The sequence below is a fragment of the Lutra lutra genome, chromosome X (genome assembly GCF_902655055.1).
Source record: "Lutra lutra chromosome X, mLutLut1.2, whole genome shotgun sequence".
Lineage (NCBI taxonomy): Eukaryota > Metazoa > Chordata > Mammalia > Carnivora > Mustelidae > Lutra > Lutra lutra.
The window spans coordinates 70,924,100-70,950,998 of NC_062296.1; the positions used below are offsets into that span (position 1 = coordinate 70,924,100).

At 35.7% G+C, this 26,899-nt stretch overlaps 1 protein-coding gene across 1 annotated transcript in view; it reads left to right on the forward strand.

Annotated features, from left to right (window-relative positions):
• The window catches only part of DMD (dystrophin), a 2,124,834-nt gene that overhangs the window by 162,371 nt on the left and 1,935,564 nt on the right, over positions 1–26,899 (forward strand).

Consider the following 26,899-nt stretch of genomic DNA (forward strand, 5'->3'; position numbering starts at 1 on the left):
GCTGGTCACTGAAGAAATACACCTTTATATTCGTTCATTATTTTATTCAGTCTGAAATTTGTCAACACCAACTAGGTGTCAGAAATTGAAGGGACTGTTAGAAGAAAGAACATAAATATTGACAATCAGCAGGGAAATTTTGAGTTCCCAGTCAGTTAATATTATCCTGGGCAATAAATGGGTAGGAACCAACCATTCTAAACCTCACTTTTATTTCTAAATTTGATAGGTCTAATAGTTGTTGCATGATTCAAAACCTCTTCTGAACTACTGTATTTTGTGCTGACATAGGTCAAAATCATGAATTATTTTAGGAGGCACATTTGCATTCCTCACAGTGAAGCTCTCAGACCCAGTCCTTTGTACTAAGTGTGTAACTGTAGTGGGTAAAAACTTCGTCATCACACAGATTTAAGAGGACCAAAAATGCTACTTTATTATTTTTTTTGTAACTGAATTAAATTCTGACATAGGAATCTTTTTTTAATACCTTAATTTAGCAAGTTTCTTAATATGCCAATCTCAGGAAATCTTAATAATATTCAGTGACTTTTTAGTTTTACCAGTCATATTCAGGATTTGTCAGGATTAACCCTCCTCTCTAGGAAGGCAGTACTCCAGGGCTGTTTCTATAACTTCATATCAGGACTTGTTTCTCATCCTTGGTCAAAGACATGTAGAGACGTGCCATCTGTTTAATCCTTTAGGTGGTTGACCTTTTAATGGGGGCATCTGCTGACATGGACCTGCTTCTGCATTCCACCCTGCTCCCCACCCCCCGCCCTGCCAACACACACTTTGTTGAAATGTTTATTCTTCAGTCCCAGCCTTGGGATACTTCAGTCCTGTTTGTCACACCCTTGTAAGACTATCATCTTACTCTTCCTAATTCCCACGACTCTCCCATGACTGGTACATGTTAGCTGTTCACCATACACCCAGTGAGATTTTTCAGGCCTCTGTGAGGCTACCTATAGGCCCAGCCTCCTTGTTCAGGCACTCTTCCAAAACAGCTCTGGATGCCATTTTTAGGCTCAGACTTTTACTCTTTAAGGGGATGTTATTATCTTCCTCTTTTCTTCAAGTGAATTTGAAAGGGTATGGGGAAGTTGGTATCAGAGGAGTTGAAAATCCTCCACACAGCCTCTAGCTCATACTTAACTGCAAATCTCTCAACTTCCCCCTCTTCATCTTGGTAGACAATGAGAGGTGGTGAAACTTCTTTTAACCAACACTCTTCCATACCTTGTTGTTTAGGGCTTTGTCATGGTCTATTGATACTCAAAGAATATTTACCCTTTTCATTGGCATCAAGAGTTAGTTTTACCAAAAAACTGTGTGTTTCTGGACAACCTTAAAGCAGTAGGGATCCAGTACCTGCCATGGATGGAATTTGAGACCATAAGTACAATCTCAGGAAACTCTGTGTGTGTGTGTGTGTGTGTGTGTGTGTAGTTCTGATGATAGGACTGGACCATTAGGGAGGTAGCAATTTTTAATTAATGATATGATTCCTTTACCTGTGAATTGCAATCACAGGGAACCAATAGAACTATTTGGGCTCAGGTTTCCCATCTGTAAAAGGGAAACAAAATATCTCATTCACAGTCTAGTCATGATGATTCAGTGCAGAATACAGCATCATGCAAATAGCACATCCTCAACAAACATGAGCTCCCTTCATGACCAGCTCCTAGTAAGAGGGATCCCTGCTTCTCCAGCCCTCTGTGTTCTTCAGTCTATCACTGCTTGCTCCCTCATTGGAGCTGAACTGCCTTTTACTAAGGATCCTTTAGTGCTCATTTTTATATTCATTAATTGTACAACTTATGAAATATCTCACCCCAAATCTTCATGAATCTGTTTTATATATACCTAATGAGGGATATTTTCATACAAAGTAATGTGTTTTATCTAAAAGGAAATTTGAAGTGAAAGTGAAAAATGGATTCCTTCTAGTTTCCAGGCTGAATTTTCCTTATGAGAAGTAGGTCAAGAAACATTGAACACAGAATAAATTTATCTCTGAAAACAGCTCTTCAGCTCTGGATTGTTTAAGGATGGCCTAGAATCCATGCTTAGTATTCTTTTCCATCTCCAGTTTCAGTACTTTTCTGAATTAACATTTAGGCATAAAGGATTTCCTTGCAATTGCTCTTATTTTTATCCACATCTTCTGCACTCCATTGTCAGATGAGAAGACAATATGTAGCAGTCATTTATAAATCGACATAAAAATTATTTCCCAAACAAAGTCAATGAGCCTCTTATCTATTCAGTTCACAGTTAACTGAGGCTGCTGGGGCTCACTTTTGCAAATTGCTTCTGCTCCCCTACATTTCTTTTTTAACAATTGTAAATATAAAATTCAATGGAATGGCTAGAAGCAGATTGGTCTGTAGGAAGACCTACAAATGTGTTCCATTTTTGTTGTTCTTCATCTTCCCCCTACCCCCAGGGTATGCAAGAAACTCTTCTGTAGAAGAATTAGGTTCCCTGAAGAGAGGGATTGGTACAAAGATGGAGACACCACTGTCCACATCACCAGTTGTAGGAATATTGAGCCTAATCTATTCCTTTTGCTACTCTACCCCACTGAATTACAAATTTCCAATCCCCCTAATCCCATCTACACATTTACAAAATTGATTGATTTGGTTTTGGGTCTTGGGTTTTTGTGGGGGATTTGTAGGTTAAAAGTAAAGACATTCTGGTGTGTGTCAAAACTTCTTTGCTGCTTCTTCTTTTCCCCACAGCTTCTATATCTGTTTTCTGGTAGGGCACACTTGAGCATGTATGTACGTATGTGTGTAGGAAAGAGTAGGAATGAAAAGGCAGAAAGCAGATCATTCCTTGACAACCACGACAAGTGCCTGCTATTTCTTTCTTCAAGGTAACTAGAATACTGGATAGACTGAGCCCTAAAAAGATTGGTTGATTTGTTTGCTTGTATATACCTATAATGACTTGGTGAAGCTTTCTTGAGGATTATAAGAAATAGATCAGATGGTGCTTACAGTTGAAGCTAAACAAGGCTTTTCATTTGTGGGAATTTGGGAATTCTAAAAATGTCCCTGTATTTGTCGCCCCTGTTATTCTGGCAGCCTTTTCTTATGATCACATTTTCCCTGTTCATTTGTAACTACCTCCACAAATGTTTTAATGATTCTAATGGGTACTGTGGGTCATGCTCATGAATAACAAGCTTCAAATTAAATAACAATCTATAAGCATGTTTATGGTTTCTCATTATTAATACATTTGGGCAATTTTTTTTGACCACTGTATATTGACTTTCCAGGTCCTTGTACATAGTAAATACACAGATATTTAATAAGACAACTATGGAGTCATGCATGCATATGTGCTCTGTAGTGGTGTTGGGTACTAAGGATTTTGCCTGAGTCCTGAATGAGTCCTAAACTCCACTTAAATTATATGATTTAGAGTTGGGATAATGCAAGAAATGTGGTCATTAACATAAGCTTCAGATTGCTCGTAGTCTAAGTAATTACCTGTACAGTAGGAGAAGAATTGAGAAAGAACCAAAGCACGAATGAGCAAAAACAACATGTCACAAACTCATAGAACAATAAGTTTAATCCACTTAGCAAACATTGAGCCACCATTTATTTTTAAAAAACCCAGTAACTTTCTTCTCTGAGTTTCTGGAATGTTAAATCAGTAATACTTAACAGACATGATCATTAACCTTGTTCACTTCTTTAGCTTTTGATGATTTGCATTTTTGTGTTGTGATTCCGTTTTCCCTTTCTGATAATTCTAACCCATCCACCAATCCAGAAAAGATAAAAAGAGAAAAGAACAAGTGGGGCTTTTTACATGATAGTGAAATCTATTCATGCCATTTTACAAAAGGTTCCAAATTGGAATGGCTGAAATTATCTACTTCTCTTTTGTTGCATTTTAGGAATATCAATGAAATTTGAAATGATTTAGAAAAATGAAAAGCACATTTGAACAGGAATTCTATATTGAAAATGTGACAAAAGAAGTAGACCCAATCATCTTCAACTACTGAAAAAAGAGTATGCCTCATAATTTTGCATTTTTTTAGACAAAGTCTTTCATTTTACATGGAAGCCCACCTCATGTTTCATTTTCTAGTCATATAGTGCAGACCGTTACAACTGGAATGGTTCTCTTTCTCCATGAAAATGGACCACTTGGAGTGGTGGAAAATTCATTTTAGTTTGGTAGTATGAGGGGCATAGAGATACAATGAAAAGAACAAAGACTTTGTAATCAGAGAAATGAACACTTATAATCACTTATACCTACTTTAAGGTACTGTCATGTAAACTTGAAGTAACAACTAGCATTTTTTAGTCCCAATTTCCTATCCATGTGATGGGAGGGTGTGGGAGGGGATAATACCTTTCATTCAAGTAGCTACAAATATAAAGCCTTTATCACATAAGAGTTTGTTATCATGCCTTCCATGAAAGATTGAGTACTCATGTATGAACACTGATAATTTATTAAGATTAATATATATCATAATTTAAATTATGTGCCTTTTTTTAGAGAGAGAGAGAGAGAATGTGTGTGTGTGCATGCACCAGCAGGAGCGGGGAGGGGCAGAGGGAGACAGAGCGAGAGAATCTTTTTTTTTTTTTAAGATTTTATTTATTTATTTGACAGAGAGAGAGAGTGATCACAAGTAGGCATAGAGGTAGGCAGAGAGAGGGGGGAAGCAGGCTCCCCGCCAAGCAGAGAGCCCAATGTGGGCTTAATCCCAGGACCCTGAGATCATGAACTGAGCCGAAGGCAGAGGCTTAGCCCACTGAGCCACGCAGGTGCCCCAAGAGAGAGAATCTTAAGCAGGCTCCATACTCAGTGTAGAGCCCAACATGGGGCTCTATCTTACAACCCTGAGATCATGACCTGAGTCAAAATCAAGAGTTCGACACTTAACCGACTGAGCTACTCAGGCATCCCATTTATGTACCACTTTTAAGATAGTACTATTAGCTTTGTAATTTAATGTTATTTTAATTTACCATAATAATAATTTTACAAATGCTATATTAACAGTTTTAATTGATTGTGGCTTATTTCTAGTTTTTCTAATTAATTATTTTATAGCTTCCCTCACTGTGCAGAAGTCTCCCACCTGTTCATGCAATTTGTCTACCTTTTTCTTTAAAGTCTAGATTAACAATCCAATTTTCTCTGTTTTATCACTCAGAGTTATTATAAAGTCCTTGTCTGATAGTTACAATGTCTAGGTTATCTCCGAGTCTAGTATGTATTAATGACTTTACCTCTTGACAGTGGATATATTTTGTTTGCTTTTTTGCATGTCTTTCTTGTGTGTGTGTTAATGTTAGACTTTGTGTATGGAAGAACAATAGAGGTGAAGTAATATATTTCTTACTTGAAAAAGATTTTATTTGTCAGAGAGAGAGAGAGAGAGAGAAAGCACAAGCAGGGGGCACGGCAGACAGAGGGACAAGCAGGTTCCCCACTGAGCAAGGAACCAGATGGGCTTGATCCTAAAACCCTAGTATCATGACCTGAGCTGATGGCAGACACTTAACCAACTGAGGCACCCAGGCGTCCCTGAAGTAAATATACTTCATCCTGAAAATGGGCCCAGGTCTTTTTGTGCCACACTGTTAATCTGGGGGTTTGAGTCAGTGGAATTAATATTAAGCTGGTTTTAGGTTTTACTGCAGCTCTTGCAACCTGTGGAGCACCACAGACTTCAAATTCCTCCAGTGATGGGCTGCAGGTAGCCAGTGCTTAGCATGGTGCCTGGAGTGTTAAAGGGATTTCTCAGTGTTGCTGTTCTTTCCTCAACTTTCAGCAGACAATGTATACCGATAAACTACCTTTCCAATGGTAACTAAACCATTGTTTCCTTTCAGTGCAGGATCCTAAGCCCAAGGGGATATTTTCTCCTTTTCCCAGGGATATTTTTTTTTCCCTCTGTGTGCTTAGCCACATATTTGCCTAGAGCAAAGGATACTAGAGTTTCCTACTTTTAACCAAAATATCTCTAACAATATAGAAGGGAGAATATGGATCCCTGAGAGCTGGGGATATAGCTCACAATAGCTTTAGGAAGGCTGAAGCATTTTCATAGTTTAGTAATTTACAAAAAATCGGGAGGAAACATTCGTTTTTAAAAATTTTCTTATTCAAATTCATATATCCACAGTCACATAATTCATATTCTATCATATTCTTTCAAGGACGCTCACACCAAAGTTTGACCACTTCAAGGCAAGTGGTTGGCAACATTCATCCCAGATCTGAGTAAGTAGCTAAGGTAACAACAATGCCCCATGGGCAGTGAAATATCTACCCATGCCAAGGTCCAGACCAAACAAAACACAAAGGTCCAAAAATGTTAAATGGGAGAAAATAAAAGTATGCATCAATTTGTTTTCTTTCTTATTGAGCTAATAATAAGGGTACTTATTTCCATTGATATTTGTTACAGGAGAACTTTTGGTATTCTCTGCAGTGACACAAACTTACTTTTTAACCCTTTTCCTCTCCTCATAATGATGCATATGAGGTTGATGGAAGTTTGAGCTAATGCAAAGTGATGAGCTGTAACCTCAACTTAACAAAGAAAATAAAGGAAGTTAAAATTTCCTGTCATCGGGAAAAACTATTGGACTGCAGAAATATGAAATTTCAAATACTTTCTTTGCTGTTTTAGAATATAAAATCAAATGGAGATTTGTAGTTTTTGAACAATAAAGACATTAAACAACATAATAATATATATTCATATTTTGAAATTTGACAGTCCTTGGCATTTTACACTTTAAATTCTGTTGCCTAACATATGAAAGGGAGACCTTCTTTAAACATATGTATCTTTATTAGTGCCATTTCATCAGGCGTGTCATTTTGCAAATTTAGTGACATTATTAGTGTGTTTATTTTATTGGTGATACTAAATCAAAATGGTTTCTGCAATTAGTGGCTTCTGTAAAACAAGCACATTAAAAGGAAATCATATATCTGTTTGTGGTACACCAACTCCCTTTTCTACTTTGGTCCTACCTGTGCTCCCTCTCATGTTTTATTTTAATATGTGTATTATCAAATTTAATATTCATTTTATTTTCTACCATAGTTCCCATTAGTGACATAATCAGCATTATTTAAATTTAAGCAAGAAACTCAACAAGGCTTACAAGTTTTTCATTGCTAATGATTTTTTTTTTTTCTCATTAAGTCTGGGTCTAATGAAAGTAAACAGAAAGTTCTGGTTGGATTCCTTGGTCACCCCTATCCGTGTTTGTGAATTCTTATAATTGGCATGAATTGAAAGTTCTTATTAGCACTGAGAGTAACCCAGAGACAAGTCCAATTTGTGTTTAAATGGCCCTGCGCAGACAAGGATATCTGAGCAAACCAAAACAGCCTCATGTGTTTATGGTAGATAAATACCAATTAAGTGCTGGAAATGACATAAGTTTTTGGTTTTTCTTGTATAGTTTCAGGTAGAGATTTTTCTTCTTTGAGTTTACAGATAGAGCATCATATCCTTACAAGAGGAAGGAGAACATCTTCCCATTTGAATGTGAGATGAAAAAATAATAATAATATGAAATAAAACTTACTTTGCTGTACAATAGCAAACTCTATTTATTAGATGAGGGTTATATTATTCAGGACACTTGATTACAAGTAACATGTATCCAATTTGAACTAGTTATATCAAGTGTGGAATGGATTCTAAAGGATAAATTTATTGTAAGGATTTTGAGGAAGGCAAAGGGAGAGTGCATTTGTGCCTCAAAATGCTGGAAGCAAGCAATCAAAAGCTTTCAGGACTCTCTGTCATAACTCCTTCTCCCTACACCATCTCTTTTATTGCAGACTGGCTTCCCCTGTTCCTCACATGGCAGAACATGATTGTCAATCCATTTATACTTCTATCTCACAAAGCACTCAGGGAGAACCTGACTGAACTCTAAGTCCCAAGTCTAAATTTATATAATATATGTATACATACACACACATTCACACATAGATAGGTAGATAGAGACATACATATGCCTATGAGTTAAATTCATCTTTAAAATATTCAGTGTATGCTAAAATGTAGCATTACTGATGTTCTCATCCAGTACTGCAGGAAGGTGACTTTATACAGTATTTTTGAGAAGTAATTTGAAAATACATACCAAGCATTATATAAATAATTATCCACCTAGATCTATTAACCTAATTTTTGAGAATCTTTGGTAGGGTAATAACCTCAAACTTGGATAGAGGATTTGTCCATGTAGATATTAACTACAACATCATTTTTAACAACATTAATTTAATAGCAGGATTTGTGAAACCATTTCTCAAAGTTTCCAAAAAAGGCAGAGTGGTAATTTTCTTGGGGCCATATTACACATTTAACAATATTAATTGGGTTTTAACAACAATGGAAAAACTCCATTATAATTTTAAATGAGGAAAGCGGGATATACTGTTTATGGCATAGATCGTGATAATGGTTTCACAGGTACATACTTACCTCCAAACTCATAAAGCTGTATGCTTTAAATAGGTACAGCTTTTTGTATGTCACTCATATCTTCATACCTCAATAAAGTGGTTTAAAAAAGTAAATGTGGGGGAACCTGATGGCTCAGTAGGTTAAGCATTTGACTCTTGGTTTTGGCTCAGGTCATGATTTTGCTGTCATGTGATGGGTCCCCATATCAGGTGAGGAGTCTGCTTCAGATTGTCCCTCTTCTTCCCCCTCTGCCCCTCCTCTTCTGCCCCCCCCTCACTTGTGCACGGGCATGCTCTCTCTCAAATACATAAATAAAATCATTAAAAAATAAATAAAATAGATATAATTATAAGAGATGAGAAAAAGGGAAAAAATGTCTTGATCAACATTGAATTAGTAGAGTATTTAACTACATGTCTTCAATTAAGTTAGAACTTATTAGTAAGTGCAATACACTGTTTAGTGAATGTTGAATGATATTTAGTGTAATGTACTGTAATCTGAAACTTTCTTCAAATGGCATAATAGCTTAATTTGTGAATCTAAAGTGAAAATAAATTTTTCTAATGAATAAGAAAGAAAAAGAAACCAGGTTATACAGTTATTTGTGCATTGAAATTACAATTACTCAAGGAAAAAATGAGAAGGAAACATATCAAAACTTCATTCATAGATCTTTCAAAACCCTTTTTTCTCTAGTTCCTAAAATATGGATAATGAACATAAATTTAGTTAATAAATTAATTGAACTTGATACTGTATTACACACCAGGGTCAATAATACCTGCCCCTCCCTCTCTCTTTCTATTCAACTTTATCCTAAGAATATCATATTAATTCTATTTTTTTCACTTTGACTCCCCAGTTAAGTTATTCAGACAATGAAAGTGCTTCATTCAGACCCATCTGTGAAGATGTTTCTTGATCTTGAAATTTTATTTCCCTGTCTATGAATGCTTGTCCAAATTTAGTGTTCAAGTTAGCATATGCCTTTTCTCTTTTCATATTACTTTACTAATCAATATTTTTCTTTTATCCATTATCAGTTCTTTCTATTGATCTTTTCTGAGAGTTTGTTATTTTCACTTTTATCCTATACTTTGAAAGTACTGGTTTTCACGCTGTGAGTTCACTGTATCTATACAACAAGGAGTGATTTGTTTCTTGTATGTCATGCTGCTTTTTAAAATGTTGTGAAAATGATCATTTAAATGATTCATTGGCATGGACTACTCTCACTGAAGAAAAGTGTGCATTGAAGATATACAGCAAATTAAGTCATAAATGCTTGAAACAGATAACAGACAAATCTTGCTGAGTCTCAGTTACTGTTCTGAATTTTGTCAATACTTAGTATCACAAAATATCACAAAAGAAGCTGTGTTCTTCTCAAAAAAGTAAAATGAGTTGTAAGAAAAACACATCTATGTATACTTAGGCATAACAAACTAAAATATAATAATAATAAGTGCCTAAATCTATATGACTAAAGATTATTATCAGAAGGAATATGAAGAACACCCACTATTTCTCAGCTGGTTAAGGAGTTAAAAAGTAAAAAAGTCTGTGTAACTACCTTCTTTTCATCCTAGTCAATGTGTGTAGATCTATAAGAGGGATGATATACTAGGAACAGAAAACAAGATATTTCTTAAATAAGCTTTGGACAAACCATACTTGAGTAAAAAAACACAAGGTGACTCATTGCTGTTAATGCCCATGTTCTGAAAAAAAGGAAAACATGGGTTATGAATAGGGGTAAGAGCCAGAAGACTGTCTTCAGTTTTATCCATTTTTCAAACCATGGATCCCTCTGGGAATCTGTTGAAGACTGAAGACTGTCATTTGTATACACTTCTTCAATTTGCTCAGAATTTTAAGAAGTCATCCCATAGTTGTATTAAAAGCCCTTGGATCTCAGAGTAAGAATAATAGTGTTGATTGCTTATTTGGGGAGAGATACTTTCTATGTTCTTTAAAGGTAATGGCTCATTTAATCCTCACAACACTATAAGAGACCTATTATTTTTATAGCTATTTTACAGATCAGGAAACTAAAGAGAGAAGTTATGTAAGTAATTCAAGAAAACTCAGCTAGAGAGTAGCAGAGCTGGACTTTAATCTAGGCTACATGGCTCCAAAGCAGTGGTGCTGAATCAGAATGCTGTGTTGCCTGCTAAGGAAAACAAAAACAAAAACAAACAAACAAAAAAAAACCCCACTAGCTTAAAGGGTCTGATGATAAAAATTTAGATCTGGAGGGGTGCCTGGATGGCTCAGCCAGTTAAGTGCTTGCCTTTGGCTCAGGTCATGATCTAGGTGTCATGGGATTGAACCCGGAGTCAGGCTCTCTGCTCACCAGGGAGTCTGCTTCTCCCTCTCCCACTCTCTCTGTGCTCTTGCTTGCGCTCTCTCAAATAAATAAATAGAATCTTTTAAAAAAATTAGATCTGGAGAAACACAGAGATTATCTTTGCCAAACTCTTTTTTTTTTTTTTTTTTTTTTTTTTTAGGTTGAGGAAATTGAGTTCCAAATACTTAATTGAAATCGACAGAGCTAGTTAGTGTTAGAGCCAGGGTCCAAGCAGAAGAGTCACCCAAGGCTCACAACAATGCCACATTTAGCATTATTTTTATCATTATTTACAGGCAAGGAAACTGAGGCACTCTCCTCATAAGTAGCAGAGTTGCTATTTAAACCCAGAGTGGCTGGTTCACAACTAAAATCACTGTATTATTCTAACTCGGAAAAGCTATTCTTTTATATTCTGTTTAGTACAAATGTAGCATAGTAAGAGTAATCTGAAAAGTGGGAAATTGTAATATCTTTGATTTACAAAGTTGGGAAATTTTGGAGTTCTACTTTAAGGTCATTTAATATTCTCTAATCAGAAAGTAATGTTTGCAGCGTGCCGCAATTCACATGAGTCTAAATCATACCCACTCATACACACACACACACACACACACACACAGAGATATAAAACAGCTCATACACTGGTTGTGTGGGGAAAGCCATTTAACAATTTGACTCAGGTCTTTTGTAATAACTACAACTTAGTATTTATAAACATAGACAAAACTGTAGGTAAGAAAATCTCTTTTTGGATTCAGCTGATTCCTTTAAAAACTCGAACTCTTGCAGTGTTTGTTAAATGTTTATGTTGTTTCTAAGGATCCAACATTATACTGTTCTTTCTACATCTTTTTAAACTCTAAGTTATATTTTCCTCTACAAATTCAACACAATTGTACCTAAGTGCAAACAATGATGTTAGTTTGGGAACTTTACAATTACTTAATTTACATGCTAGCCTAAATTCACAACTTAAATGATTAGTCAAGATGTAGCTAGAACTCATCCGTTGCCATTATGCACCAAGGGAAGTGTTCTTAGTAGCATAATGAAGTTGAAAGAAAGGAGAAATCTTTCACTAGGAATCTTCAAAGAAGGTGTTAGTAACCACTTGTCATCAGCATTAGTTAGCAACCTCAAACTGAATGAAAATTGATCGTGGGACTCTGTACCCTCTGCTCTCTGCCACTTGGGTCATATATTAACATTGGCACCTGATTAACTCTCAAAACTGTCTCCTCTTTTGATTAAATCCCAAGACTTCTTTTGTATAATCAGTAATGATTTCCTGAAATCTGTCCCAAAAGACAGATCCTAATGCTCTTTTAGTGACTGCAAAATTTCTCTTGTTTATGCTGGAAAAATGTTTGGCCTTTACTCTATTTATACTTTCTGGCTTGATCTTTTACAAACACTGGCTTAAGACTTCCATATTTGGTGAAGAGGGAATAAGTGATTACTCTTAAACTTGATTTCTGTTTTACATGCTTTCTGTATTTGGAACAAGGTATAAATACGCATTCTCAGTACTGACTATTACTGTTACAACAATCCATTGAATTTCCTTAGAACATATCCTTCCCTTAAATCATCTTTCAGGTTGATTTCAGTCTATGCTAATACTGGTCTGAGTCCCAGAAAAAAAATTTGCTTTAATGTTTAAATATTGAATGTTATGATAAGGGGAAATAGCGATATAGAAAAGATAATGTATTAAAAATGGAATTTCAGAGAGTTTTTAATACTTGATTTAAAACCTATACATCAGCTTATATTAAATTTAAATTTAAACAATTGGATGCAAGTCTATTTTAAGTGAAGATGCTATATACAGTCTATTATTGTATTTTATTCTATAGGGCACATTTACTATCTTCCCGCTGTAATAGATAGCTTCATTCCAGGATAATGCTCTGTTAAAAAATGCAAATTTCTGTGACTTATGAGAGCAAACATTTATTTCTTATTCCAGGGTGTCTTTCACTCTCTGTATTGGCTTCAGGTCAACCCCACATATGTTAGTCTCCTTTTGGGAACATAGTCTACTTGAGACATGATCTTCTACTGTAAAAGGAAGGAAGGGCCAGAGAAATGAAAAAGCACATCATGATTCTTAAACCCTTGCTCAGAACTGACACACTGTTATGTCTGCTTGTGTTTTATTGGGCAAGGCAAGTCACATGATGAAGTCCACATCAGTGGGGTGGGAAGTATAATCCACCTAGAGTGATACATGCAAGCAGAGAGAGAAGAGAGTGAATCATGAGCAGATAATACAGTCCATCAATTTGCCTTCAAACTTTTGATGCAATTAAATATATAGTTAGTACAAATAGTAATTGTCTATATTGACTCTTATTTTGTAATAAGTTCTTGCTTCAGGCTACACTCGATGTAGGATACCTCATCAAAACAGAACTCAGAGTTTGTTACTATAATTATGTCCATTTTACAGACTGAAAAACTGAGGCTTGGTGTTGCCTACAAGATATTTAATGCTGGATGGTACATGATCAAGTCAAGTAACTTAGGAACAGTACCCATATGGGTTAGTTTGAATTATTCAGAAAGCTAAACCGAACAAGTACTGGTACAGGTAGTTCATCTGGAAAATGACCTCTAATAACATAAAGGAAGGATGTAGGAAGCAAGCCAGGGAAGGGAGAAGAGAAAATAGTGGTACTATTCTGGGCCATTCTGAGTTCAATATCCCCAGTAATCCTTGAGGAGCCTTCAAGAACATGCCCATCAGTTGTTCCATTGGACTTTTTAATCCATTGATTTCTGTCCCCCATTTACTGAGGATTGTACCTAGGGAAGTTAAATCTCTGTCACTTCGTGGCTGTGCCACAGATGGGCCTACTAAATTCCCCTAGATCTGGAAAAAGTCTTAATGCAAAGAAGCAGAAATGTGGATGCTTTAGGTGGGATATCTTCAACATCACAGAATCTGCTCACAGTTGGAGGTAAACTCAGCATTGGACCAAGGTAATAAAGCATGAGGCGTTAACTATACCTACTATACCATTTTCTTAATCTTTACTCCATAGTGCAAGTTTAGCAAATGCATCTCATGATTTACATATCTCTTTATAATACACCCCAAAAAGGATTCTGTGTTTGAGCCTTTGTGTATAAAGCATCTCATTGACGTACACATTTGGAAGTGGCTATTGTGCACTTTGGCTGATTGCTTTCCTTTGTATTGACAAAGAACTGTTTTACAATCCAATAGCATAAGTAAATATATACCATGGAATGATGAATTTTTAATTTTTTAGTAGAGAAAGTTAATATTTTAAAATTAAAATGGGCTTTGTTGAGGTATGGAAACAGGAATCTGGTTAGTGCTTAGACCAGTATCCGAGTGATTAATTTCACCTCCAAATTACATCACAGAACTTGGGATCTTATTTTTATTTATTCTGCCATAATTAGTTCAGGATTATTATGGTTTTTCAAAAATAAGTTATCTCTTCCTTCAAAAATAAGTAGTGACACACTACTAAGACATATTTCAAGCCTGCATACTAATTAATAATAACTTATTTTTACCATAACAAGTTTACACCCACATAGTCACATTCAAACAAGATGAGATATTTGAAATCACTTTATAAATTATAATGTACCACAGAAATATTGTCTCCTTCCTTCATTCTTACTAAGCACAGATTTCATTTTCTAGACATGAGGAGATATAATTTATACTAATACTATTTCATATTTTTTCTTTAGTTTCAAATCAAGAGGACTCTATTTGCTGCAGAGTTATAAATCATGTTTTAAAAATCTTACTAATTGTTAATATGACTGCAACCTAGAAAATTGTGTCTCTTTTACAAGATAATGCAATTTATACACCTCGTCCATAGGAAGTAGTGGTACATCTTGGAATAAAGGTTAATAAGTTTTCTCTATTTTTTTCTTTAAATGTTTCAGTATTAATATGTATCATAAGTCTCTCAATTTAGCCTTAACATTTCTGTACCATGATGCAGATTGACACAATGAGACACAGAAGAATTAAGTAACTTGCCTAAGTTCATAGACCTTATGAGAAGTGGAGCTGGGATATGAACCCAGGCTACTTGATGCTGGAAAGGATGCATTTAATCACTGACCTACATTGTATCTGATACATATTCTTAGGGTCAGAATGGAATTTGAAGGGAACAAGAATGAACCATTCATACCATATACCAAAATGGCACTCTGTTTTCTAAGTTATGGTACCTAGTACCTTTTTGTACACTCTTGGAGTTTTGATTTATCTCCCACTTTAAACTTCTTCCTCATTCCTTATGGTTATTATGCTCTATTTCATGCTAACTTCTATAAATGTACATAAAATATTTCTACAGTTCCTACATTGTGTTTTTCATACATATGGTGTCATTGATTATTTTTGTGAGTGCATAATTATGTGATTATGTAAGGTTCTAGTCATTTATCATAATATAGCATAAATTCTGTGATTAAGTGGCAGGGAATGGGAGACGAGAACTTTTATCCAGTATGAGCTGACACAGCTGTTCAAATTATTTTCTGGGTCCATCACCTCCCTATAATAAAAAGCAATTGACCTATTTGAGAAAGAAACAACATTTGCAAGGGAGGTGAAGGATCGGACAGGTCATCCATAGCATTTTGTGTGGTGTTGAAAGCCACAACAGTAATGAAAGATGAAGTGAAGAGCAATTTCATCATATTCCAGAATGTAATTTACCCAGAAAAGTCAAGACAGATATTTTTGCAAGAAATATTCCCTATTACTATTTTTTAATTCTATATAGTGATGAAAATAAATACAGGAATTCCAAGGACAAATTTTGGGAGAAGATATTGGAAAGTGATTTTATACAGAGTGTGTGATCCATGGATATTTTTAGAAATGAGTTGATGATTAAGACCGAAGATTTATAATTAACAGAGCAGTTTAAGCATTATGGTGAAGTGGAGGGAAAAACATTGGCCTGGGACTTAGTAGATCTAGGATTTAATTATAGCATTGATTAATCATTTGATTTATTCAACCAACTCTTAAGTGTCTGTTTCTGCTTGATCCTAAGAGAGAGAGTGTTCTCGTCATATTCCTGGGGCTGCTTGAACAAAGGACTAAAGTAAGAAAGTGTGTGGCTTATTCCTGGAGACATTTGGCTTGTGTGGCTGTAATAGACCTGGTAGATATGTGGGTAGAAGAGTAAAGAATTTGTGTGAGTGCCAGTAGGCATGATGGATATTAAGTTTAGAAAAGTATTTGGAATCAAATTATAAAAGCCTTTATTTGCCATTCTAAATAAGATGGCCTTTAACCTCAGGACAAGCATTTCTCAAACTTGAATAATGACTCAAGAGTTACTTATTTGGTTACTAGATGAATGATGAAGCCATTATTTTCAGGAAGAATAAGATTATGTAACTTTATTTGGGAAGATGAATGATATTGTTAGGGTACCTACAGGACATCTAAGTAGAGGTATTAACTTGAGTCAGCTCTGTCAATGTGAAACTCAGGACATTAATCAAGATGAAAAATAAAGATTTAGGTATCAGTGTCATCAGTATCCATATGTAGTGGTGGTTGGGGTGTGGTGGGAAGTCACTTTGTTTAGGGAGAATAAATGCAGTGAACCAAGACAAGGACCCTGGGGCAATGCCAGTATTTCCAGGGTGAATGGCAAGGAAGCAATGAGACAGATCAGGAGACAGCCCTTTTGTTGGAAGGAGAACCAGAAGACGGTAATATTTCAGAAGATTGGAAAGCTTGCATACTCTTTCTTGTAACATCATTCACAACAGAGGCTTCAGTTACTACCTGCCAGTTGGCTTGTATCTTCCAAATCTTTATTTTCAGCTCAGATTACTCTCTTGCACTTCAGACTCTTACATCCAATTGCCTACTCTACATATTTTTCTTTTTGTCTCAAAACACCAGAAAGTCGGTATTTCCCAGTTCCTCCCATATCCACATTATAGATACAAATCCAAGTTCTCTTCTTCCTGGGACCTCAAAACTCCAATTTGAGTAGTAGCGTTGGCTGTACCCCTCCCAAATCCCCTACCTCTACATATAATCAATAACCAGTTCTTTAAAAAAAACAAAAAAAACAAAAACGATTTTATGTATTTATTTGACAGAGAGACAGCGAGAGAGGGAACACAAGCTGGGGGTAGGAGGGATGGGGTGGGGAGCATCAGAAAGAGGGAGAGGGAGAAGCAAACTCCCCACTGAGCAAGGAGCCCAGGACCCTGGGATCATGACCTGAGCTGAAGGTAGACCTTTAACGACTGAGCCACCCAGGTGCTCCAATCACCACTTTTTATCAGTAATACCCATTAAAGGTAATTGCCTGCATTTACTTCTCTCCAGCCCCACTGCAATTCACCAATATAGGCCATGGATTATAATATATATTATGTGATACATAATTATATAAAATTCATTGTTAAAGCCCAAACCAGGGGTGCCTCGGCTGGTTCAGTCAATAGAGCATGTGACTCTTAATCTCGGGGTTGTTAGTTCAAGCCCCACACTGGTTGTAGGGATTACTTAAAATCATTTTAAAAGTAAAGTAAAGGGGCGCCTGGGTGGCTCAGTGGGTTAAGCCTCTGCCTTCGGCTCAGGTCATGATCCCAGGGTTCTGGGATCGAGCCCCACAACGGGCTCTCCACTCAGCAGGGAGCCTGCTTGTTCCTCTCTCTCTGCCTCTCTGCCTACTTGTGATCTCTGCCTGTCAAATAAATAAAATAAAATCTAAAAAAAAAAAGTAAAGTAAATAGTGCTATGGTGAGTGCTGTAGATTGTGTGAGACTGAGGATTCACAGACCTATACCCCTGAAGCAAATAACACATTATATGTTAATAAAATTTTTAAAAAGTAGTTAAAAAAAAGTAAAGTAAATTTAAAAAACAGAAACCAGTATTGCCATTTCCCTACTAAAATTCTGCTTTGGTTTCTAACTGCCTTCTGGCTAAGGTTTAAGTCTCTTCCTAATTTGGTTAATTATTTCTCTTTTTCCTAAACTTATCTCACCACTTTGGTTCTCTTCCTCCTCCTTCTCTTGTTCCTTGAACATACCATACTCCTCTCATATCCTGGTAGTTGTACCTGCTTTTTTTATTGTCTGGGGTTCTTTTTCAACTTGTCTGCTTCTATATTCTTAATTAAGGTTCAGAACTCAGCTGAGATAACACTTCATCGAGGAAGCACTGTCTTTTTCAAGTTAGGTTCCTTTCTATATGCTTTTAACAAAACCCTGTATTTTCTTTAGCAAAGAACTTATCTGCGTGTCCGCTATATATTGTTTTTGTGTGTGTCTGTTTCTCTCACTATGCAGTAGAGGCAAAAGGGTAAGAATTTTATCTTTTACACAGTTGTATTCCTACCCCCTTGTAGATATCAGTGTATATTTGTCACTGGACTTGATAGCCTTCAAGAGGAAAGATTATGTATTAATTTCCCATTGATGCTATAAAAATTACCACAAATTTAGCAACTTAAAACAACTCCTATTTATTATCTAACAGCTCTTCAGATCTCAAATCTGAAATTGACTTCACTGAGCTAAAATTAAGGACCATCAGAGCTATGTGCGTTCTAGAGATTGCAGGGGAAAATCTATTATCTTTTCCATTTTGGAGGCTGCCCACATTCTTGGGCTCATGGCCCTCTTCTTCCATCTTCAAAACCAGCCACACTGGGCCCAGTCCTTGTCAAGCTGCATTCTCTCAGATTGTCCCTCTTCCCCTTTGAAGGGCATACTGATTACATTGGTGATTACATTGGTCCAAGCCGGATTACCGGAGATAGTCTCCCTATCAAAAATTACCTGATTACCAAATCTAATTCCATCTGCACCCTTAATTCTCTTTGCCATAACAAGGAGTTTTAAAATACTTTAACTTACTCTACAACAAATGAATTTTAACAAAACTTATTCAGAAATTCTGGGGATTGGGACATGAACACATTTTTCTCTCTATAGAATTAGTATCTGCAAAGCACAAAAGTAAGAAGTCTGAAAAGTAAATCTGGTCTTCATTAACTTAAAACACCTTTAATGAGCACTATTGTGTAACATATTCTGTGCTAAGTGCTGGGAATAGTTAGACAGTCACTGTCTTGAAATCTAGACAGTCACTGTCTTGAAAATTAGAAAGGATATAGATGATAATATTAACAACTTTTGTAGGGTGATGAGCAGTGAAAACTGTACTACATTGATTGTAGAGTGAGCCAGAAGTAAGGAAACCTCCTTGACACTGTTTTTCTCTTCTTTGTGTAGTAATTTAATTATTTTAGACCTCCTCATTTAGACGAACGTCACCTTCGGCCCTCACATTCTGTAATCCTATGATCAAAAGCTATTACTCAGATTTAATAGAAAGCATTTTTCATGCCATTCTCCATTCTGCTCTCCTCCACTTTGTATTGCCATTTTGAAGCATTAATAACATGGTAAATCCATTTTCTAACTATTTCTTGAGTTTGGGGCCTTCCTTCATAATGTTCCACAGTATCACATAACCATAATCCCTTCTAGAAAATGTCTTCCCTGACATCCATAAAGCTACATATCGCTTTCTTTATGCTCCTGTAATATCCTTTGAATATATGTATCCTTGCTTATAATGCTTATAATGTTTATCCTCAATCTTCCACATTTCTCATTACCCTTTTTCTCATTTTTGGTGGAATCAGAGAATAGAGACCCTGTTACCCCCACCCCCATATTACTGAATAGTCCTCTCATTAAAGTGAAATAAACTCATATACCTTTGTAATTTCTTCACTATATGTGTGTCTAAACTGTTACCAACTCTAATATCCCCTTCTAGTTCTAAACTTGTATTTTCTGGGTCACTTAAGTGATGAGGATTTTCAGTTAACATACTAACTAGCACTCAAAGAAATGCCATTTTCTAAAATGTCTTTCTGGCATAGATTACGATGAACTGGCCTATGTAATGAGGATAATCCATGATGTTTATATAACTGGGTTGTTTTTCTGTTTTGGTTTCTCAGTGCTTCTACTCACATTGGCTTATCTGATCACATACATAGAGTCATATCTTGGAGACTCTCCACGATCTCACTCCCAACTTCCTTTGTAATTTCATCCCATGCTATTCCCTCCTTCCTAGTTTAGAGTGCAGGAAAAGTGAATTAAGTATAATGAAGAGGGGCGCCTGGGTGGCTCAGTGGGTTAAGCCGCTGCCTTCGGCTCAGGTCATGATCTCAGGGTCCTGGGATCGAGTCCCGCATCGGGCTCTCTGCTCAGCGGAGAACCTGCTTCCTCCTCTCTCTCTCTCTCTCTCTCTCTGCCTGCCTCTCTGCCTATTTGTGATCTCTCTGTGTGAAATAAATAAATAAAATCTTTAAAAAAAAAAAAGTATAATGAAGAGCATGCCTTTTTTTTTTTTAGTATAGATGACACACTTTGTTACATTACATAGGTGTACAACATAGTTATCTGACAAGTTTATACATGATGCTGTGTTGACCACAAGTATAGTTAACATCTGTCCCATCACATTGCTATTACAATATCATTGACTGTATACCTTATACTCTGCTTTTTATTCCTGTGACTTACTCATTCTGAAACTGGAGGCCTATATCTCCCGCTCCCCTTTACCATGTTGCCCAGCCTCCTTGCCTCTGGCAACCATCAGTTTGTTCTCTGTATTTATAGTTTTGATTTTGCTTCTTGTTTGTTTATTCATTTTTTTAGATGACATTTATGACTGGGATCATACAATGTTATTGTATTATTTATGCCCTGCAATCTCGTCTTAAAAATTCATCTTTCCCGGGGCGCCTGGGCAGCCCAGTGAGTTAAGCCTCTGCCTTCGGCTCAGGTCATGATCTCAGGGTCCTGGGATCAAGCCCCACATCGGGCTCTCTGCTCATCAGGGAAACTGCTTCCCCCTCTCCCTGCCTGCTGCTCTGCCTACTTGTGATCTCTCTCTGCGAAATAAATAAATAAAATCTTTTTTAAAAAGCTTTAAAAAAAAAGATTCATCTTTCCCTTTGCATCTTTTTTTTTCTTTTTTTTTTCCTTTTGGCTCCACCTACTAGACTTAACTTAGCCAATCCCTTCTAGAAAATGTCTTCCCTGACATCCATAAGGCTACATATCCCTTTCTTTATGCTCCTGTAATATCCTTTGAATATATGTTTCCTTGCTTATATAAAGTGTTTAATATTTATTTGCATACGTCTGTATTTTACAAGGGTGTGAACTGTGGTAAAAACAGAGTTCCGTTTACCTTCTCAGTAACCTCTATAATGATCAACAGATACTGGGCATTCTGTAAATAATTATTTTTTTGTAAATGATTATTCTATAAATTACTACATAAACAGATGATTTCATTGCATCTTAAAAACAGCTCCATGAGTTAAAAGGCAATTAATGTCTTTATTTCACAGATAAAGAGACCAAGGTCAGGCAATTCTAAGGCCACCATTCTCATAAGTCCTGCACTGGGACTGGAAGCCAGTTCCCCTGATTTAATGTTCTCTCAGTTTGCCAACATCACTTTTGTGCAGTAACTCACTCTTGTAAATCATGAATATTACAATTTAATTATCCTACATTTATAGGAGACTGAGGGTCTCAGGAATATAAAAGTTAATAACAGGGCAAAAGGTCATTGCACTAATTTTAGAAAATATGAAGGACCAGATTTATTGGATAAAAAATGACTTTATAGAAAGGGTTAATTAATTCTGAGACAAAATACAATTTTTATATCATGGTAGAAAGCTAATTTTATGAGTTTCCCCATAGAGAGAATAAAATAAAATGTTGGTCACTTTTTGCAATTTATGAAATACAGTTCTTCACTCCTTGACATCTCCAGGGAACAGTTTTCAAGTAAATTTTTCTAACAGAGATTTTGTTCTTTGCTATTCACATTAATATACTCAGGCATATTTTTATTAGTAAAAGAAAATCAGTTATAAACAAACTCTAGACAAAACAAAATAGAGTATGTGCTTCTTGAAATGACTAGACAAGAATATATAGATAATAATTTCCTAGTAAAACAGATTTCACTTTGTCCTTTTCTCATTCTCTTTATTGTTGATTTTATATTTATATCTCTTACTATAGACCATGTCTGTAATCACATACATTTTATTAAGGTATTAAAAGAATCTCTATAAGCTCTATGGCAATTTATCATATATGTACATTTATGTATATCCACTTAGATTAACTATGGATATATAACTGATTGTGTTTGAAAATATCAACTTTTAGGGACATGTAGGTGGCTCAGTCATTTGAGCATATGACTCTTGGTTTCAGCGAAGTCCTGGGATCAAGCCCCCTGTCAAGTTTCCTGCTCAGCTGGGAGTCTGCTTTCTCTCTCTCTCTCTCTCTCTCTCTCTCTGCCCCATCACCTCTCATGTTCTCTCTCTCTCTCTCTCAAATAAACAGATAAATCTTGAAAAATAAATAAAAGGGTCAGGGCGCCGGGGTGGCTCAGTGGGTTAAGCCTCTGCCTTCAGTTCAGGTCGTGGTCTCAGGGTCCTGGGATTGAGCCCTGATTTGGGCTCTCTGCTCAGCGGGAGCCTGCTTCCCTGTCTCTCTTTGCCTGCTTCTCTGCCTGCTTGTGATCTCTCTCTGTCAAATAAAATCTTAAAAAATAAATAAATAAATAAATAAATAAATAAATAAAAGGGTCAACTTTTAAGTTACATGGGAAATAACAATGGAAATGGATAGATTTAAATGTATAAAAATATATGGGGCACCTGGATAGCTCATTCTGTTATGTGTCTGCCTTCTCAAGATCCTGGGATCAAGCCCCACATTGGGCTTCCTGCTCAGTGGGGAGCCTGCTTCTCCCTCTCCCATTCCCCCTGCTTCTGCACTCTGTCTCTCTCTCTGTCAAATAAATAAATAGAATCTTTTAAAAATAAAGTAAATATGTAAAAATTTAGCATAATAAAAATGAAATGAGAATTAAAAGACATACGACCACTTGGGAATATATATTCATTCACTGACTAAGATTAAATAGCTTAATTAATAATAGTGATTCTTAACTTGGATTTCATGGTAACAGGAACCTTCTGCAGAGAGGTCAGTGAACCCCAAGAAATATATAAATATGTCTGTATAGGCATTTTTTTTATATAGAGAAGGGTCATTATTTTTATCAGATAATCCAATGGAGTCCACAACTTGAAATGTTTAAGAATTACTGATTTATAATCTCATTCCCATTAATTATAAAATATCAAGAGCTCAATAGATATGTGAGCAAAGGCTATAAACAAGTATTTTTTAAAAGATTTTATTTATTTATTTGACACAGAGAGAGAGATTGCAAGTAGGCAAAGAGACAGGCAGAGAGAGGGAGGGAAGCAGGCTCCCTACTGAGCAGAGAGCCTGATGCGGGGCTCCATCCCAGGACCCTGAGATCATGACCTGAGCTGAAGGCAGAGGCTTTAACCCACTGAGCCACCCAGGTGCCCCTATAAACAAGTATTTTGACAAAAGTGGAAACATGCAGAATAAATTTTGAAAACGTGTCCTACTTCATTAGTAATCAAACAGATTCAAATTGAGATGAGAATCAACTATCTCCTTATATCTAATAAAGCAACAAGCACTTTAAAAATGAAAGCAACAAAACTCCTATCATCAGCATAACCCCATTCTTTGTAGTACCACTAAAAATAGGTACGGCCACTGGGAAAGCAATATGACAATATTTAGTAAAAGCCACAAACATTTTTTTTAATGCTGACCCAATTATTTATTCTGTGACAATTATACACCAGAAGCTGAGAGTGCATGAAAATGTTCATTATGGTGAAACCTCTAATAACAAACAAAAGGAAATGGCAACTAATATATTTATGATAAAATGAACTTTAAAAGGTAGAATATTATTGTGGTTATGTAGAGTACATATCTATGGGGATTGTAATGATGAGCAGACACAAAACTTTGGGGTGATTTTTTAATAATCAATGTTAATATTAATTTTAATATTAATAAATTTAAATATTTTTAAATATTTTTCATAATAATCTATGACAAAAATTGAGCACTAAATATCAACTAGTAAATATAAGAACATTATTATTTAAAATATTAACAAATGAATCATCTGACATCTTAAGAAAGTTCAGTTTTCCAATCTGGATAAATCTGAATAAATCCATGTAGGCATACAGGTTGCAGATTATAAAATTCCAGAATGTCATTCACATTAAGTTACAGCATACACAGAATTCTTTGGATTGTTTAAAATAGAGGCTCTCAAATAATGGTTATTTTTGTATTTGTGTTAATACATTCAACTTTTGTGACTTTTATTATCTTATGCCATTCCATATTATCTATGCAAGTATAATGTGAACTGCTTAATGTGAAAAGCCATGGACTTTGATTCAAATAATCTATATCAGGTTCATCTGTGTCACTTACTAGCTTTATTCCTTCCGAGCTTGTATTTTTTTGTCTTTTTTAAAATTTTTATTTTTTTAACATCTTAATTTAATTTTATTTTTTTCAGTGTTCCAAGATTCATTGTTTATACACCACACCCAGTGCTCCAAGCAATATGTGCCTTCCATAATACCCACCTCCAGGCTCACCCATCCCCCCACCCCTCTCCCTTCCAAAACCCTCAATTTGTATGCAGCCATCAGAAAGGAGGAATACCTAACTTTTATATCACATGGACAGGACTGGAGGAGATTATGCTGAGTGAAATAAGTCAAGCAGAGAAAGTCAATTATCATATGGTTTCACTTACTTGTGGAGCATAAGGAATAACGTGAAGGACATTAGGAGAAGGAAAGGAAAAGTGAATTGGGGGAAATCAGAGGGGGAGATAAAGCACTCGGACTGGACTCCGAGTTTGTATTTTTTTAATGGATAAAATGCCAAATTACATATGGACTGAGATGACATGTAAAACAGCTCTGTGAACAATAAAACACTAATAAATGATATATATTTTATAATAATAAAGCCAGTTATATTAATATTTACCATGTTAAAACAAATGTTATATAGCAAAATAAAACAAGCAAGTAATTCATTAAAGGCATATTTTTCTTGTATTAAAAGTGAAAGAAGTGAAAAAGAAGACCTAGTGATATTTGTATGACAAAATTTACTTTCAGTGCTGTTGACACAATAGATACATATACTCTTTTGCACATAATGTCAAGGTTTCCTTCCTGCCTTCAAGCCTACCTAAAAATCACTCTTTGTACATATAATTGAAACCCATAAAAATATTGCATTACTACCTACTTTTCTCTGAAAAGTACGTGGAACATATCTCTTCAGGTATCTTCCTTTTCAACTTTTGGTGAAGATGGTTGGGCATGTTTTACAACCTTTAAATGTGTGCTTTCAAATGACTCATTTACTCTCCCATATCTGACAGGATTTGCATGCACATGTAGGGAAAAATAACTGGAATTGCAAATAATATTATTAACACAAGAAAATGTGTATCTCTTATTGAGAAATAAATGTACTGGCAAGTCTTCCTGCAACAAGTCCATGAAAACGGTTAAAAATTGACCATTTGAAATGTTCTGTTTATGTATTTCATTATTATCAAAGGATAGTATTGAATTTAGGGAAGTATATTCACAAAAGGCTAGATTAGTTTCAGAAACTATTACTATATATTTTTATTGATTCATACTGTCACCAAAGAAAAAACTTCTATACGGTAGCTATGAACTATCCTGCACTGTATGGGTAATCCTGATATTTGCCCACATGCAGTGTAGTTTGTGGACCCACACAATTAAATAAGAAGAAAAGTATTTTGTGATGCTAAATAAAATTTTCTCATCTAGGAAAACAGATTTAGGTTTATTATTTATCCACTGTTATTTCATATCACTTAAGAGTATCCACTTATAGAATAATTATGTGCTTTACTGATAAACAGATTTTCTTAGTACGTGGATACATTTGTCATGGGAAAATGATTCTTTACTATGGATCATCCATTTTCAGGAAAAGCAGTCAAGATTTACTGCTGAAAAAGAATCCAAGACCAAATGAGGTTTTTTTTTGTCGGGACATTTCCATAAGGGTTCTTTTGATCCAATGTAAATAAAATATAAAACCTCTCCATTTTAAGTCTCTCTCAGATGCACTCATTTATTTTTTTTTTAAAGATTTTATTTATTTATTTGTCAGAGAGAGCGAGGGAGAGAGAGTGAGCACAGGCAGACAGAATGGCAGGCAGAGGCAGAGGGAGAGGCAGGTTCCCTGACGAGCAAGGAGCCCGATGCGGGACTCGATCCCAGGACGCTGGGATCATGACCTGAGCCGAAGGCAGCTGCTTAACCAACTGAGCCACCCAGGCGTCCCTGCACTCATTTACTGAACATTAATTAATATGATTGCATTTACAGTAATTTAAAGGTACGCTTTGGCCTTAAAAAAAGGTTTTCAATGAATCAAGATTGATTATTTTTCTGCCCATTTAATTCCATACTAATTTCCAACTTGAAAAAATAGAATTTTTAGAAGCATTAATTCTGTGAAGCTGTTTTCTTAATAATTTTCCACTGTAATCTATTGGTATAAGAAGTCCTTGGAGATTTTCCCTCTGAGTATCTATATGTAATCCATGAAGGGTGTCATTTGCATTTTGATTTGAAATTTCCTGACTTTTGGATTAAAGGAGGTACTAAAAATCTTGGAGTTGTAAGATGTCCCTCCTCTAAAGTGTTTGCATATTTATCAAATATTTGCTGAAGTCTTAGTTTGTGCAGACAATGCTAGGTTCTGGGATACAAAACCATGTTCCTGATCATAAGGAAACCTCTCCTATAATGCGAGGAGGCTATGCATGGGGGCCCATGTTAGAGTATGGTGGTATTGCAAAAGCGGGGAAAATCATTTCACGTGGTCTGTAAGAGGAAAAGCTCAGGAATAACTTTTCAGAAGAAATAACAGATAATAGGCTCTTCTGATTATGCTAGAGTATCTATTCGCCATAGGAGGATAAGTAATATTTCCTTTAT